The 14116-nt window shown below is 57.4% G+C and overlaps 1 long non-coding RNA gene across 1 annotated transcript; it reads left to right on the forward strand.

The window, feature by feature from the left end:
- The first annotated feature begins 171 nt into the window (after positions 1-171).
- LOC107967700 (uncharacterized) lies at positions 172-4640 on the forward strand. The gene is made up of 3 exons (XR_001708426.4): positions 172-618; positions 1946-2091; positions 2197-4640. It is a non-coding gene; the product is annotated as an uncharacterized LOC107967700 (long non-coding RNA).
- Positions 4641-14116: the final 9476 nt, after the last annotated feature.

Consider the following 14116-nt stretch of genomic DNA (forward strand, 5'->3'; position numbering starts at 1 on the left):
CTGCATCCGCGGCCCCAGGACCGCCCCGCCCCGCCTCCCCCGCCCCGCCTCCCCCGCCCCTCAAGGCCGCCCCCCGGGACCGCCCCGCGCGCCTGCCCCGCCCCCCCACCGCGCCCCCCTCCGGGGACCCCAGGACAGCAGGTCCGGGGGGCGGGGGGCGGGGGGCGGGGCGCGCGGGGTAGCCTGGGCCAAGGGCACGCGGGCGCGGGGAGCGGGGGCGGGGCAGGCGCGGACCCTTCCTCCCCAGGACCCGCCAGACGCCCGGGGCCCCCAACGGCCAGCAAGGTCCGAATCGACCCCAAGCTTGACCCGAGAGCAGCGGGGCCTCCGGGAATGCCTGGCCAGGGCGGTGTCGCCGGGCGTGAATGGGGGAGGGGGCGGCCGGGGCAGGACCCGGGTCAGGGCCACTCTGGTAGTCTCCTGCCCACCCCTCCCCAAGCCGAGCTCCCGGCCTCCCTCCCTCTCCCCCGTCCAGGGCTGAGGACTGGGGAAGCTGAGTCCCGGGACGGGTATGGTGGGGGGGGGGGGGGCTTGGGATGCAGCCGGACCTCCGGGAACAGCAGGGGGCCCTGGAGCCACCAGGAGGGAGAAGGCCCCGTCCCTGAGCCAGGCTCGCAGGTAAGACCCGAGGCCGCAAACCCCGGCTGCCCCCACCCCCAGCCCAGGCTCTGATCTGGCCCCACACTGGCGTTTTGTGGAGGAGACCCTGGAAGCCAGGGGAGATGTCAGTCAAGCCGCGCAGCACAGGGGCCCAACTTCCACTGGCAGAATGCAAGCACCCAAGAGGCAGGAGTTTCACTCAAAGGCAGGGTTCACCCCTGTGTTCCCAGAAATCGGACACATAGCTGGTGTTCAGTAAACATTTGCGGGATGAGTGAATAAATGACGGAGCATTTATTAAGAGCATGGCTGTGCTTGGCTCTCCATACAGAGATGAGTAAGGCAAGGGGCTTCACAGCTCTTGGCTGTGTGTGTGTCCGTGTGTGTGCATGAGTGTGCGTGCATTTGCCTCTGTGTGCCTGTGTATCTGCATATGTGCATGTCTGTGTTGTCAGCGTGCATGCATGTGCATGTGTCCACGTGTTTCTGTGTGCATGTGTGTGCCCGTGTGTGCATGTGTCTGTGTGTATATCTGTGTTTGTGCCTGTGTCTCTGTGTGCATGTCTCCGTGTGCCCACGTGTGTGCATGTGTATGTATATCTGTGTGTGCATGTGCCTGTGTCTGTGTGCATTGTGTCTCTGTGTGTGTTCATGTGTGTGCATGTGTCTGTCTGTGCTCTGTGTGTGTGTATTTGTGTATGTGTCTATGTATGTCTGTGTGTGTTCACATGTGTGCATATCTGTGTGTTCATCTCTGTTTGTTCATGTGTGCATGTGTCTCTATATCTGTGTGCATCTATGTGTCTGTGTTTGTGTGTCCATGTGTGCATTTGTCTGTGTATCTGTGTATGAGTGTCTGTGTGTCTGTGTGTGCATGTCTGTGTTTGTGTGTTCATATGTGCATGTTTCTATGTATATGTCTCTATGTTCATGTCAGTTCATGTCTGTGCATGTTCACATGTATGCATGTTTCTCTCCATGTGTCTCTGTGTGTGCATGTTTCTGTGTATGTATGTGTCTGTTCATGTGTGTGTTGTCTGTGCATGTTCACATGTGTGCATGTCTGTGTGTTCATATCTGCGTTTGTTCATGTGTTCATGTGTCTGTGTGTGTATGTATATCTGTGTGTATGTGTCTGTGTGTGTGTGTCTGTGTATGCACATGTGTGTAGGGGGATCTGGGGGGTTCTGGCTCTGAGCTTAGTACTCTATTCTTCAAATATCCGTTTCTTGGCATCGGGCATGACAGCCTATCCAGCTTGGAGGTTTTCTGCCCCTTGGCTGAGGCTGGGCGAGCCGAACACCCATTTCTCCTTTCTTTGTTGAGCCATTCTTTTCTTCCTCAGGATGTTTATCCCAGGAAATCCAGAGGATCAGAACCAGGCAGGACCCGGCACTGGGACGGAGGCAGCTGTCTGCGGGGCGTTTACAGTAGATATGTATCACCTGTTCTGAGACGGAGCCGGGGAGGCTGTTTTTAATCATCCGGGAGGTGATTACTATGCAGCCAGTGTGATAAACCCTGGTCTGTTTTTGATCAATAGCCATTCCCGTGTCCCTCCTGAAAATGCCATATTTTTCTGCTTATAAAATGCAGGTTGTAAAATGTTTCCCGACGTTACGAGGACAGCTGCTGGAATAATGATGCAGGTAGCTGGCACACACGCAGTGCAAAGGTTTCACCAGGCATGGTCTTCTACGCCTATCACCTGGTCAATACGAGCAGCAGCCACGTTAAGGTGTAATACACACTGGCGTCATCTAACATTCCATGTGAGGAAACTGAGGCACACAAAGGGCAACTGGCTTGCTCAAGGTCGCGTGAATGGCAAAGTGTGGATCTGGGATTCAAGCCCAGACAATTGGGCTCCAGAATTGACTTTATTAGTCATGATCACTCCAGAGAAAACATCAAGCACTTTTCATTACATGTTTAATGAAAATGATGTTAAAGTGGTTTTGTAGGAGAAAACATTTCATTCATGTAAATACATTTTACTGCATTCTAAAATCTAGCAGGAAAAGATGTGGCCTAACTACCGTCAAGATCTGGGTACATTTCATTGGAAATACAAGCACATTGGACGTGGGAAAATACTGGGGAACTTTACACGGAAGAGAATGCATCTGATAGTCTGGCGAACTAGCATTTGCTGGATTTTTAGGACATATGGGAGGCCGGGTGCGGTGACCTCCCCCAGCAATCCCAGCAATCGGGGAGGCTGAGGCCGGTGGATTGCTCGAGCCCAGGAGTCCAAGACTAGCCCGGGCAACATGGTAAAACCTCACCTCTATGAAAAAAATACAAAAAATTAGCCGGGCGTGGTGGTGCACAGCTGTAGTCTCAGCTACGTGGGAGGTTGAGGTGGGAGAATCACCTGAGCCTGGGGAAGTCAAGGCTGCAGTGAGCCGAGATTGCACCACTGCACTCCAGCCTGGGTAACAGAGTGAGACCCTGTCTCAACAAACAAAACACAAAAATATATATATGCTGAATGCTCAGTGAGCTGTAACATGTGAGGCAGCCCCCAGGGGTGCAGAGATGAACTGCTAAGAAGGCGTATGTTCCCACGGGGTGCAGAGATGAACCCCTGTCTGAGAAGGTGCATGTACCCACGGGGTACAGAGATGAACCTGTCTGAGAAGGCGCATGTACCCACGGGGTGCAGAGATGAACCCCTGTCTGAGAAGGCGCATGTACCCACAGGGTGGAGAGATGAACCCCTGTCTTGAGAAGGCGCATATACCCACGGGGTGCAGAGATGAACCCCTGTCTGAGAAGGCGCATGTACCCACGGGGTGCAGAGATGAACCCCTGTCTGAGAAGGTGCATGTACCCATAGGGTGCAGAGATGAACCCCTGTCTGAGAAGGCACATGTACCCACGGGGTGCAGAGATGAACCCCTGTCTGAGAAGGCGCATGTACCCACGGGGTGCAGAGATGAACCCCTGTCTGAGAAGGTGCATGTACCCATAGGGTGCAGAGATGAACCCCTGTCTGAGAAGGCGCATGTACCCACGGGGTGCAGAGATGAACCCCTGTCTGAGAAGGTGCATGTACCCACGGGGTGCAGAGATGAACCCCTGTCTGAGAAGGCACATGTACCCACGGGGGTGCAGAGATGAACCTGTCTGAGAAGGCGCATGTACCCACGGGGTGCAGAGATGAACCCCTGTCTGAGAAGGTGCATGTACCCATAGGGTGCAGAGATGAACCCCTGTCTGAGAAGGCGCATGTACCCACGGGGTGCAGAGATGAACCCCTGTCTGAGAAGGCGCATGCACCCACGGGGTGCAGAGATGAACCCCTGTCTGAGAAGGCGCAGGCACCCACGGGGTGCAGAGATGAACCCGTGTCTGAGAAGGCGCATGTACCCACGGGGGTGCAGAGATGAACCTGTCTGAGAAGGCGCATGTACCCACGGGGTGCAGAGATGAACCCCTGTCTGAGAAGGTGCATGTACCCATAGGGTGCAGAGATGAACCCCTGTCTGAGAAGGCGCATGTACCCAAGGGGTGCAGAGATGAACCCCTGTCTGAGAAGGCGCATGTACCCACGGGGTGCAGAGATGAACCCCTGTCTGAGAAGGCGCATGTACCCACGGGGGTGCAGAGATGAACCTCTGAGAAGGCGCATGTACCCACAGGGTGCAGAGATGAACCCCTGTCTGAGAAGGCGCATGTACCCACGGGGTGCAGAGATGAACCTCTAAGAAGGCGCATGTACCCACGGGGTGCAGAGATGAACCCCTGTCTGAGAAGGCGCATGTACCTACGGGGGTGCAGAGATGAACCTCTGAGAAGGTGCATGTACCCATGGGGTGCAGAGATGAACCCGTCTGAGAAGGTGCATGTACCCACGGGGTGCAGAGATGAACCCCTGTCTGAGAAGGCGCATATACCCACGGGGGTGCAGAGATGAACCTCTGAGAAGGCGCATGTACCCACAGGGTGCAGAGATGAACCCCTGTCTGAGAAGGCGCATGTACCCACGGGGTGCAGAGATGAACCCCTGTCTGAGAAGGCGCATGTACCCACGGGGGTGCAGAGATGAACCTCTGAGAAGGCGCATGTACCCACAGGGTGCAGAGATGAACCCCTGTCTGAGAAGGCGCATGTACCCACGGGGTGCAGAGATGAACCTCTAAGAAGGCACATGTACCCACGGGGTGCAGAGATGAACCCCTGTCTGAGAAGGCGCATGTACCCACGGGGGTGCAGAGATGAACCTCTGAGAAGGCGCATGTACCCACAGGGTGCAGAGATGAACCCCTGTCTGAGAAGGCACATGTACCCACGGGGTGCAGAGATGAACCTCTAAGAAGGCGCATGTACCCACGGGGTGCAGAGATGAACCCCTGTCTGAGAAGGCGCATGTACCCACGGGGTGCAGAGATGAACCCCTGTCTGAGAAGGCGCATGTACCTACGGGGGTGCAGAGATGAACCTCTGAGAAGGTGCATGTACCCATGGGGTGCAGAGATGAACCCCTGTCTGAGAAGGCACATGTACCCACAGGGTGCAGAGATGAACCCCTGTCTGAGAAGGCGCATGTACCCACGGGGTACAGGGATGAACCCCTGTCTGAGAAGGCGCATGTACCCACGGGGGTGCAGAGATGAACCTCTGAGAAGGCGCATGTACCCACAGGGTGCAGAGATGAACCCCTGTCTGAGAAGGAGTATGTACCCACGGGGGTGCAGAGATGAACCTCTGAGAAGGCACATGTACCCACGGGGGTGCAGAGATGAACCTCTGAGAAGGCACATGTACCCACAGGGTGCAGAGATGAACCCGTCTGAGAAGGCGCATGTACCCACGGGGTGCAGAGATGAACCTCTGAGAAGGCGCATGTACCCACGGGGTGCAGAGATGAACCCCTGTCTGAGAAGGCGCATGTACCTACGGGGTGCAGAGATGAACCCCTGTCTGAGAAGGCGCATGTACCCACGGGGTGCAGAGATGAACCCCTGTCTGAGAAGGTGCATGTACCTACGGGGGTGCAGAGATGAACCTCTGAGAAGGTGCATGTACCCATGGGGTGCAGAGATGAACCCCTGTCTGAGAAGGTGCATGTACCCACGGGGTGCAACGATGAACCCAACTGAGAAGGAGCATGTACCCACGGGGTGCAGAGATGAACCTGTCTGAGAAGGCGCACACACCCACAGCTGCCCCTCATCTTAGCACCACAGTGCCAGCCCCACCCTGTCTTTGATAAGCCCTGGCCTTCCAGGGCCTCCCTCAGAGAACCAGCCCCTGCCGAGTGCCTGAACGTAGCTGCGGTCTGGGGTGCCGACCCTTGGCACTGGGAGAAACCGTCACCAGTAGCATCACCCCCCAGTGAGCCAAGATCGCACCACAGCAGCATCACCGGGGAGGGAGTCACGTGGTTGTCACTGCAGAACTCTGGAGGGGCAGGCTCTCGCGTGGGTGGGGGCCATGGAGGATGCAGCGTGGGATTTAAAATGAGCCCGATGAAGGGAAATGCTGGTTCTTCAATGTCCATGAGCTCAAGCCCTGTGGGAAGTGTAGCCTCGATTATTTTGCACAGATCTGAACAGCATTCACCCCCAGTTGGATATGGCCCTTTTCTCGAAGCACAGATTGGAACTCAAGGTCTCTGAAGTGCTTTCTGGCCGCATCATGGAGAGAAAGGCATTTTCTCACTCAGGCATCACCCCGGGAACGTGGCGTGCCATGTTTTAGCATCTAAGTGTGTCCCCTGAGGAGGCAGGGTTATGCCGTAATCACAAGCAACCCCCAAATCTCAACGGCATTAACGACACAGGGTAATTTATCATGGGATTGCGTGTCCACCTGGGTCCCCGCGGAGCTCTGTTGACTGGAGTCGCTCGGAGCCCCCGGCGCGAATGCTGGATGGCCGAGCGGGGAGGAGCGCTCAGGGGCTTCACGCTGTCAACACCCCACTCCGAAGTGACTCCCGCGGCTTCCAGCAGTCACCTGCTGGACAGAGACTGTCACACGGGCCCCCGCACACAGTGGGGTGGGAAGGGAGATCCTACCGCATACCTGGAAGACGGGAGAACAGGGGTGTTTCGGTGAGTAGTGCTCTCTCTCAGTCCGCACAGCAGCCTTCCAGCAAATCGGGATGTTATGCCAAACCCGCCCCACGCCCCCAAATGCCAGGCTCCCCGGGGTAGCAACGAATGACACGTTGTCCAATCAGACTTCAGTGCAACCATGTCACAGAAGACATGACTAAAGCAAAACAGGACTGGGTGGTGCTCATTTTGGTTTTGACAAGGTCGGGCCTGGGTCTCTGCTTTCCTCTCCTGGGCCAAGATCCTCTGGGCGTGGAGTTCAGGAACGAGGGTGGGACCTTCCCCAGGAGACCCAGGTATGGGCAGCGGTTGCTGGGACCAAGTCCTCACTGAGAGTGACTTCGACAAACATCCATTGGCAGCTCCAGCTTAGGCCCAGGGGACAAAGTGGGGGTCACTGATACCCCGGATTTTTTTTTTTAATGACTGAATCATGATTTGAACACTGGTCTGTTGGATTTCAAGATCTGTGATTTTCTCACTGAACATGCTAACTCCTGGGACAGCAGAGTTCCTTAGATTGGACCTAATAACACACTGATCCCCTCCCCTCCTGCTTTTTCTGTATTTTTAAAAAATTATTTTGTTTTTTATTCACAAATATTGTATATGTTATATGGGGTAGAATGTGATGTTGATATATGTTTAAAATGTGGAATGATTAAATTAGGCTAATTTACTTTTTTTTCCTAAAAGGACCTTGGCTTCAGAATTAACTTTAATTTTCATTCCACTTTGCTTATATGGCCTTGGCAAGATCAGTCCTTGTAGCACGGCCGGGACTTAAGCTCTGAACCACCAGTGAGGAGGGCGTTGGTCTGAGCCTGCTTTTCCAAGTCCTATCTTCCCTTCTTGGGTTCAGGCAGCAGATCTGACTGTAAGTGGCTTTAAAGAGACAGCAGACATGTTTGTGGCAGTTTATTCATTGCCCCTGGGTGCCACCCTTGCATGCCCCCTATGTGACAGCTGGCGGCCCACAGCCCATTAACCCTGCAGATGGGCACAGCAGGCCTCAGGGAGGTGATGTGGGTTCAGTGTGCCGAAGATGAAGAGATGCAGGGGACTCAAACCCACTGGCCGAGGCACCACCCGCTTCTCCAGGCAAAGAGGTGAGTCCCAACTAGTGAAGAGAAGGGAGAAGTGGTGCCAGGGCGAGAACGGGTGTGTGCCTCTGTGTGTGCCTGTGTGTGCTTGTGTGTGTGTGCATGTGTGTGTGCACATGAGCTTCTGTATGTCTGCAGCTGCACATGTGCATATATGTGCATTGTGTGCATGTGTGCCTGAGTATGTGTGCATGTGCACCTTTGTGTGCCTCAGTATGTACACGTGTGTGCATGCATGCATGTGCATGTGTGCTTGTGTGTGTGCATGAGCCTGTCTGTGCCTGCATATGTGCATGTATGTGTGTGCATGTGTGCACGTGTGCATGTGCGCCTAAGCATGTACCTGTGCGTGCCTGCGTATGTACACGTGTGTGCATGCATGTGTGTGCATGTGTGTGCGCACGTATGCCTGTGTGCCTATGTACATGTGTACCTCTGTGTGAGTGCCTGCACATGGACACACATGTGTGTGCATGTTTGCCTGAGTATGTACATGTGTGTGCATGCATGCCTCTGCGTATGACTGAGTATGTACGTGTGTGCATGCATGCCTCTGCGTATGACTGAGTATGTACGTGTGTGCATGCCTGTGTGTGTGTGAGAGAGGGAGTGAAGGAGGGAGAAAGAGAAAAAGAGAAAAAGGGAGAGAGAGGAAGATGGAATGGGTATAGAAGGGAGTTATAATAAAAATGGAGGACTTTGGGTGCATTTTCTGCTATTTTTTTCTCCCGAAAACGCTGTAAAGGGGTTATATAATTTGAGTGTCCTCAGTGCTGAAATTGCGTTTACCCCTTGGGTCCTAACCCAGCTTTGTGAGGACTGTGGTGTGATCCCGGTTCCCTGGCAGTACTTGTCAACAGGGTCAAATGCCTGTTCCTTGCCGGTCTCTTCTGTGGAACAAAACCCTCACCTAGGAGGGTTTCAGGTTTTGCCTTAATTTTTATCAAACCTGTAGAGGGTATTTCTGCGCCAGATACTGCTCCAGACACTTTTCAAAAATGCATTCTCTGCAGCTTCAGAGCAGCCCTTTGCGAGGGGGCATCCGTGCTATGCCCGTGGTATAGATGGGGAAGCAGAGGCAGCTGGAGTTTCCATAACTGGCCTGAGGCCGCGCAGTTACAGGAGATGGGGCTGGGGCTCTGCCCGGGCAGTCTGGCTGCAGAGTCCAGCTTTTAAGCTTGTCTCTAAGCTGCCTCTGCTGCCAATGAACCATCCTAAAATAGATTTTTTTTTTTAATCCTACAAAGGGTTCATTTTTCCTGTTTCCTCCTGGCCCATAATGTGGATAACTTGCCCCTTCAGCACAAGTTGGTGAACAATTCATCCACCAGCATATTCAAACCACGGCCAACCAGTGGCTGAAAACAACAGCAAGCAGCCGCCTAGCACAGGGATCTGTCTGTGGGCTGGACACGACAGGGAGGACTCGGCTCTGCGCCTGGGGCCCGGGACCCCGACTGGAGGTGGGGTCGGCTCTGCGCCTGGGGCCCGGGACCCCGACTGGAGGTGGGGTTGGCTCTGCGCCTGGGGCCCGGGACCCCGACTGGCAGTGGGGGCTGGAGGAAGCTGTGCTCATCGGATGGCTCGGCACTCACGCGTCTGAGGGTTGTGGCTGGCCTTGGCAGAGGCCCGCTCCTGGCAGTGGCTGAGCTGTTGGAATCCAGCACCCTCCCCTCCACGTGGCCTGAGCTTCCTCACAGCATGGCTGCCGGGTTCCAAGCTCCAGCCCTGGGAGAGACGGCCAAGCGGGAGCTGCATCCTGCTCCCCCATTTCCGGTTCTTGATTCGCCCCCACTGGGCACTGCAGCCTTCCTGCCAACGCAGCTCTCAGGAGTACGGCTGCGGCATGCCAAGGCATTTCCCCACATGGCCCTCCTGTGTGCTGTAAATGCCTTCAGCTTCTCAATGGAACCCACGTGTGGTGAGCGCTGCTTCCTCGGTGTAAATGCTCCCATCATAGCTGGTTTCAAGCCGACAGTGCAACCACTGAGTCCAGAGTCAGGAACAACGGCTCTGCACACTGGTGGGAATCCACCCCGGCTCGCGCCTGCGCCCCGGCCGTGGCTCTGTGGAGCTCTCCGTCCCAGGGAACCTTCTCCTGGCTTTCATGTCCTGCCCCTTCCCAGATTTCCCCACCCCTCTGGCTGTGCCTTCTGTGCCTTCCCCGCCAGCCCTGATGTGGGCACGGCTCATGCCCAGCACTCCTCAGCACTTCCTTCCTTCCCAATTCCACCCATGATTTCCCCCACGCCTGCTCCGTTTCTGAGTGCAGGCCACTCCCAGATTGACACCTGTGTTCCATGTTGCACGGCTCAGCATGTGGGCTTGGACAGTGGGAGATGCGGCTTTCCATGAACAGCCCCAGTGTGTGGTCCGGCGAGTGGCGAGGCGGCTCTGTGGTGGCCAGGACCAAACCCGGGGTCTTGCTGCTCTGCCACCCTCCACCCAGATCTGCAGCTCAGAGCTAAAAGTGACATTGTGCCTTCTGGCCAGTGGGAAGGAGTTAGGAAAGGAGAAGGAGGGACCTGCTTCTCGTTGAGGGCATGGGCAGGAAGCACAGGCTTCACTCCCCCTCCACAGCCAGGCGTGCGGGTGACGTGGCGACCTGCGGGTGACGTGGCAACCTGCGGGTGACGTGGCATCCTGGGCATGGGGAAAGTGGGAAGCATCGGCCTCGGCTGAGCAGCTGCGGCCGCCTGTCCCTGTGTGAGCAGGAGAATGGCTCACGGTTTGCGTGTCAGGGTTCTCCTGAGGAACAGTCACTGGACGTGTGCAGATGTGAAGGCAGCTCATTCTCAGGAATGGCCCACGGGATGACGGAGCCTGAAAAACCCCAGATCTACAGGGAAGACCCTCAGGCTGGAGACCTGGGAAGAGCCCGTGCTGCCGTTCAGGTCCAAAGGCCAACTGCCAAGGAGGCCCCCACATCAGGGAGGGAAATTGGTGCGGCTCACAGTCCACGATTTAAATGTCAGTCTCATCCAAAAACACCCTCGCAGAAAACACCCTTATGGAAGCATCCAGAGAAACGTCTGACCAAATGTCTGGACCCTGCGGCCCAGCCAAGTCTACACATAAAATTCACCATCACGGGCCACACAGACGCCTCTCTGGGTGGTGCCGACTGTGGCGGCCTTCACGGTTCTCTTGGGCTAGAACTTCCTGTCCACAGGCAGAGCCTCCCAGCAGGCCCACGGCCCACACACCACGGCCCCACAACTGTCATCCTGGGTGCAGGGCTTGGTCCACGGGAACATGTGCACCAGCAGACCCCACGAGGCCGCCCACGCGTGTGCTGTCCCTGAGCGAGACACGCTAGACCACGACCTCACAGCCGCTGCCGTGCCTGTCACGTGGAGAAGCAGGCTGAGGGCACAGAGGCAGAGCCGGCCCTCCCCAGAGGAGACCTCGGATGGGGAGAGAACAGGGGCGAGGGGCCGGCGGGTGACAGGTTTCATTTCTGGCTCCAAGGAGGAGGGAGCTGCTGTTGCCTCCGACTTCCCAGAAGTGGCACGAACAAAATCCTCCTCTCCCTTAAGCTGGGTCCGCATCGCTGCAGCTGTGTGTGTCCGGCTGTCCCCATGCGGCGTCCTGAGTGAACATCACGTTCTGCTCAGAAGGGACGTGTCGCCTGGGCAGCATTGCCTCGCAGGCAGGACGCCTCCCCCTTCACCAGGTCCGCCTCCTGACAAGACGCATGGCTGGGGCCCAGGAGCGCCGCATGGCCGAAGTTTAGGTCCCTTCTGCGGCAAGTCTTGCTCTCCCCGTCGGCTCCTTGGACGTCTCTCCCTGTCACAGCAGGTTAAAGTGGGCCCTGATGCGACCGCTGGTGTCCATGTAGCAAGAGAGAAGTTTGGGCACGGACACACAGAGGGAGAAGGCCACGCAGAGACCGGGGCAGAGGCTGCGGCGAGGTGGGGCCGGGAGGGCGTGGCGCGGCCTTCCCAGCTGAAGGCCGGCTGACTCTGGTGGGCCTTGCCGGCAGGGCTGGAGAAAGGTATCAGCCGGATCAGCGGCTGCACAGCCGGCACCACGGTGAGTGGATCCACTCGCAGTGAAGCCACACCTGGCACGGCAGCTGCAGTTGGAGGCCCCACCTGGGCCAGCCTGGGGCGCCCACTGCTTCCCCAGGACACATCTGTCTTCTGCGCAGGCCAGAGGCTGAGCCGAATGGGGCTAGGGGTGGGTCACCACCCCTGCATCTTCCAAGGGCCTGGTGAGGACACCAAGCTCTGCGGCCCCTCGGCCATGTGGTCTTGCTTTTGATTTATGGCTTTTTTCAAAAGGTAGAATGAGCTCTGATGTCTCCCACCAGCATCTCCCTCCACCCAGCCCTCACGCCGCAGGGCAGGGAGCGGACGTGGAGTCTGCCAGCTCTAGTGTGTCTGCTCCAGTTTCACACCTGGAGCTGGGAAATGGCCATGGGGTGCATCCTGGGACCCACTGGGCCTGCGGTGTCCAACCTGAGCTAAAATGGCACGGCCACCTGCCCTCCATAAGCCCCTCCCTAACTGGAGGGCCACAGTGATGCTTTGGGGGCTCCCAGAACCAACGTCAGTTCAGAGCCTTCAGAGCCCGTGTCCAGGAGTCCCCGAAAGGTCTAGTTCGGACCCGGTCACCGAGGCAGAAGCCCCACAGGTCCCATTGGGCAGGGCGGGGAAGAGGAGCCCACACTTTCGGGGGGCCCAGGGCCCTTCCTGAGGGGGTTTGGTCTGTAAACCGCTCGCATCTGAGAACCTGAGACCTGCTGCAGGGGCCGAGACTGGTTTGATGACTCCGTTAGACTTTTGTTCACCTAAAACCTTCCTGTTTATGTCGATTAGGTAAAGATTTGGGAGGCCTCCCCTCGGTCCTTGGAAGGAGTGCGGTGGTGGGTCGCCGATGCCGCGGGTCCACGATGTCCCCTCACCTTCAGCTTCACTCCAGTTTCTGTCACTCACAGTCAACTGCAGCCAAGAATACAAAAGTCCGGGAGGAAATCACTCACGGGTTTTAAATCGTGCTGTTCTGAGCAGCGTGATGAACCCTCGCACCGCCGGGTTCCGTCCTGCCTGGGCCGGACACCCTCCCTGTGTCCAGCGTCTCCATGCTGCGCACACCGCCAGCCCGCGCGGGGTCACTCTACAGGAAAATGCATCGCGTACAAGACTCGGAACCACCTGGGGCTTTGGGCATTCACTGGGGGTCTTGGAAATAGCCCCCACCCACCATGATGAGGGGGACGACCGCGCACGCGTGAGGCTACCCTGACTGCCGCTCGGCCTGGCCGTCCACATGGTCACACCTCCCGCCCTCCCTTGGCAGCAGGTGAGTTCCGCCTACGGCTCTGCCTCCCGGGATCTGTTCATCCCGTGGTGCTCCTGCTTCCCGAGGCAGTGACCGCGTTTCCCACCAGAAGGTCTGCCCTGCAGAAGGAGCCGTCACGGAGCCCTCCCAGGTGTGGGGCCCCCACCAATGTGTTTCTCCCAGCCGTGGTGACAGCCTTGTCCCCGGGCCCCTTCTGGGGTGGCCGGCAGGTCTAACGACAGGTCCGGTCTGACACTGCAGCCTCCCTGGGCCTCTGGATTCTTCCCTCCAGTTACACCAAGGCAGGTGCGCCATTTCCAGCCCTCTCACTGGGCCACCGTGGGGCCTGTGTTCCAGACAGCCAGACAAACAGCTCGCACCCATCCTGGCCCCCGGCTGCGGCATTCGGCACGGGAGCTCTGCGTAGCGAGCCCACTTCCAGAGTCAGCCCAATGCTGCGTTCTGTTCCTCCATTACCCACACCCTTAATATCCACCCCACATGCTCACCCTGGCCCCTGATCCCTGGAACGTGCTGGAGCTCCAAGACGAACCCTCCTTCCCGTGCCTGATTCCTGGCATCGCAGCCTTTGCCTGCTGTGGACCGTGTGTGCTCCAGCATGTGGATGAGCTGCTCAGAGCTGTGCAGTGTGTAGACGTGGGCTCTGAGCACTTGGGGGTCTCCCCGAGGAGGGAGGACCAGCCACAGGCAGCTGACGAGCACGTGGGAGGCTGGAGGCAGAGTGGAGCGCCGACATCTGACTTGGGGTTGGGGGACCCAGGCAGGGACTGGAGGAGGGTGGGGGTAAAACATTGGGGGAGGGTGGGGGAGGACCTGCTGGAGGCTTCTGCTGGGCTGGGGCTGGGGGTGACGTGAGGGGTTCCCGGGAGCTCGGGTGGGACCGAGAGTCCCGGCACAGTCACCAGGGCTGTCAGTTCCGTGTGGTCGGCTGGTGTCTGGGCACAGGCGCCTCCTGGGCCAAGTGTGTGCAGATGAGACTGTTACACAGAGCAGCCCCAGGCACGTGCCTGGCACCACGACAGCTGTGCGGGCCAGACAGGG

This window comes from Pan troglodytes, chromosome 10 (genome assembly GCF_028858775.2).
Source record: "Pan troglodytes isolate AG18354 chromosome 10, NHGRI_mPanTro3-v2.0_pri, whole genome shotgun sequence".
NCBI classification, from domain to species: domain Eukaryota; kingdom Metazoa; phylum Chordata; class Mammalia; order Primates; family Hominidae; genus Pan; species Pan troglodytes.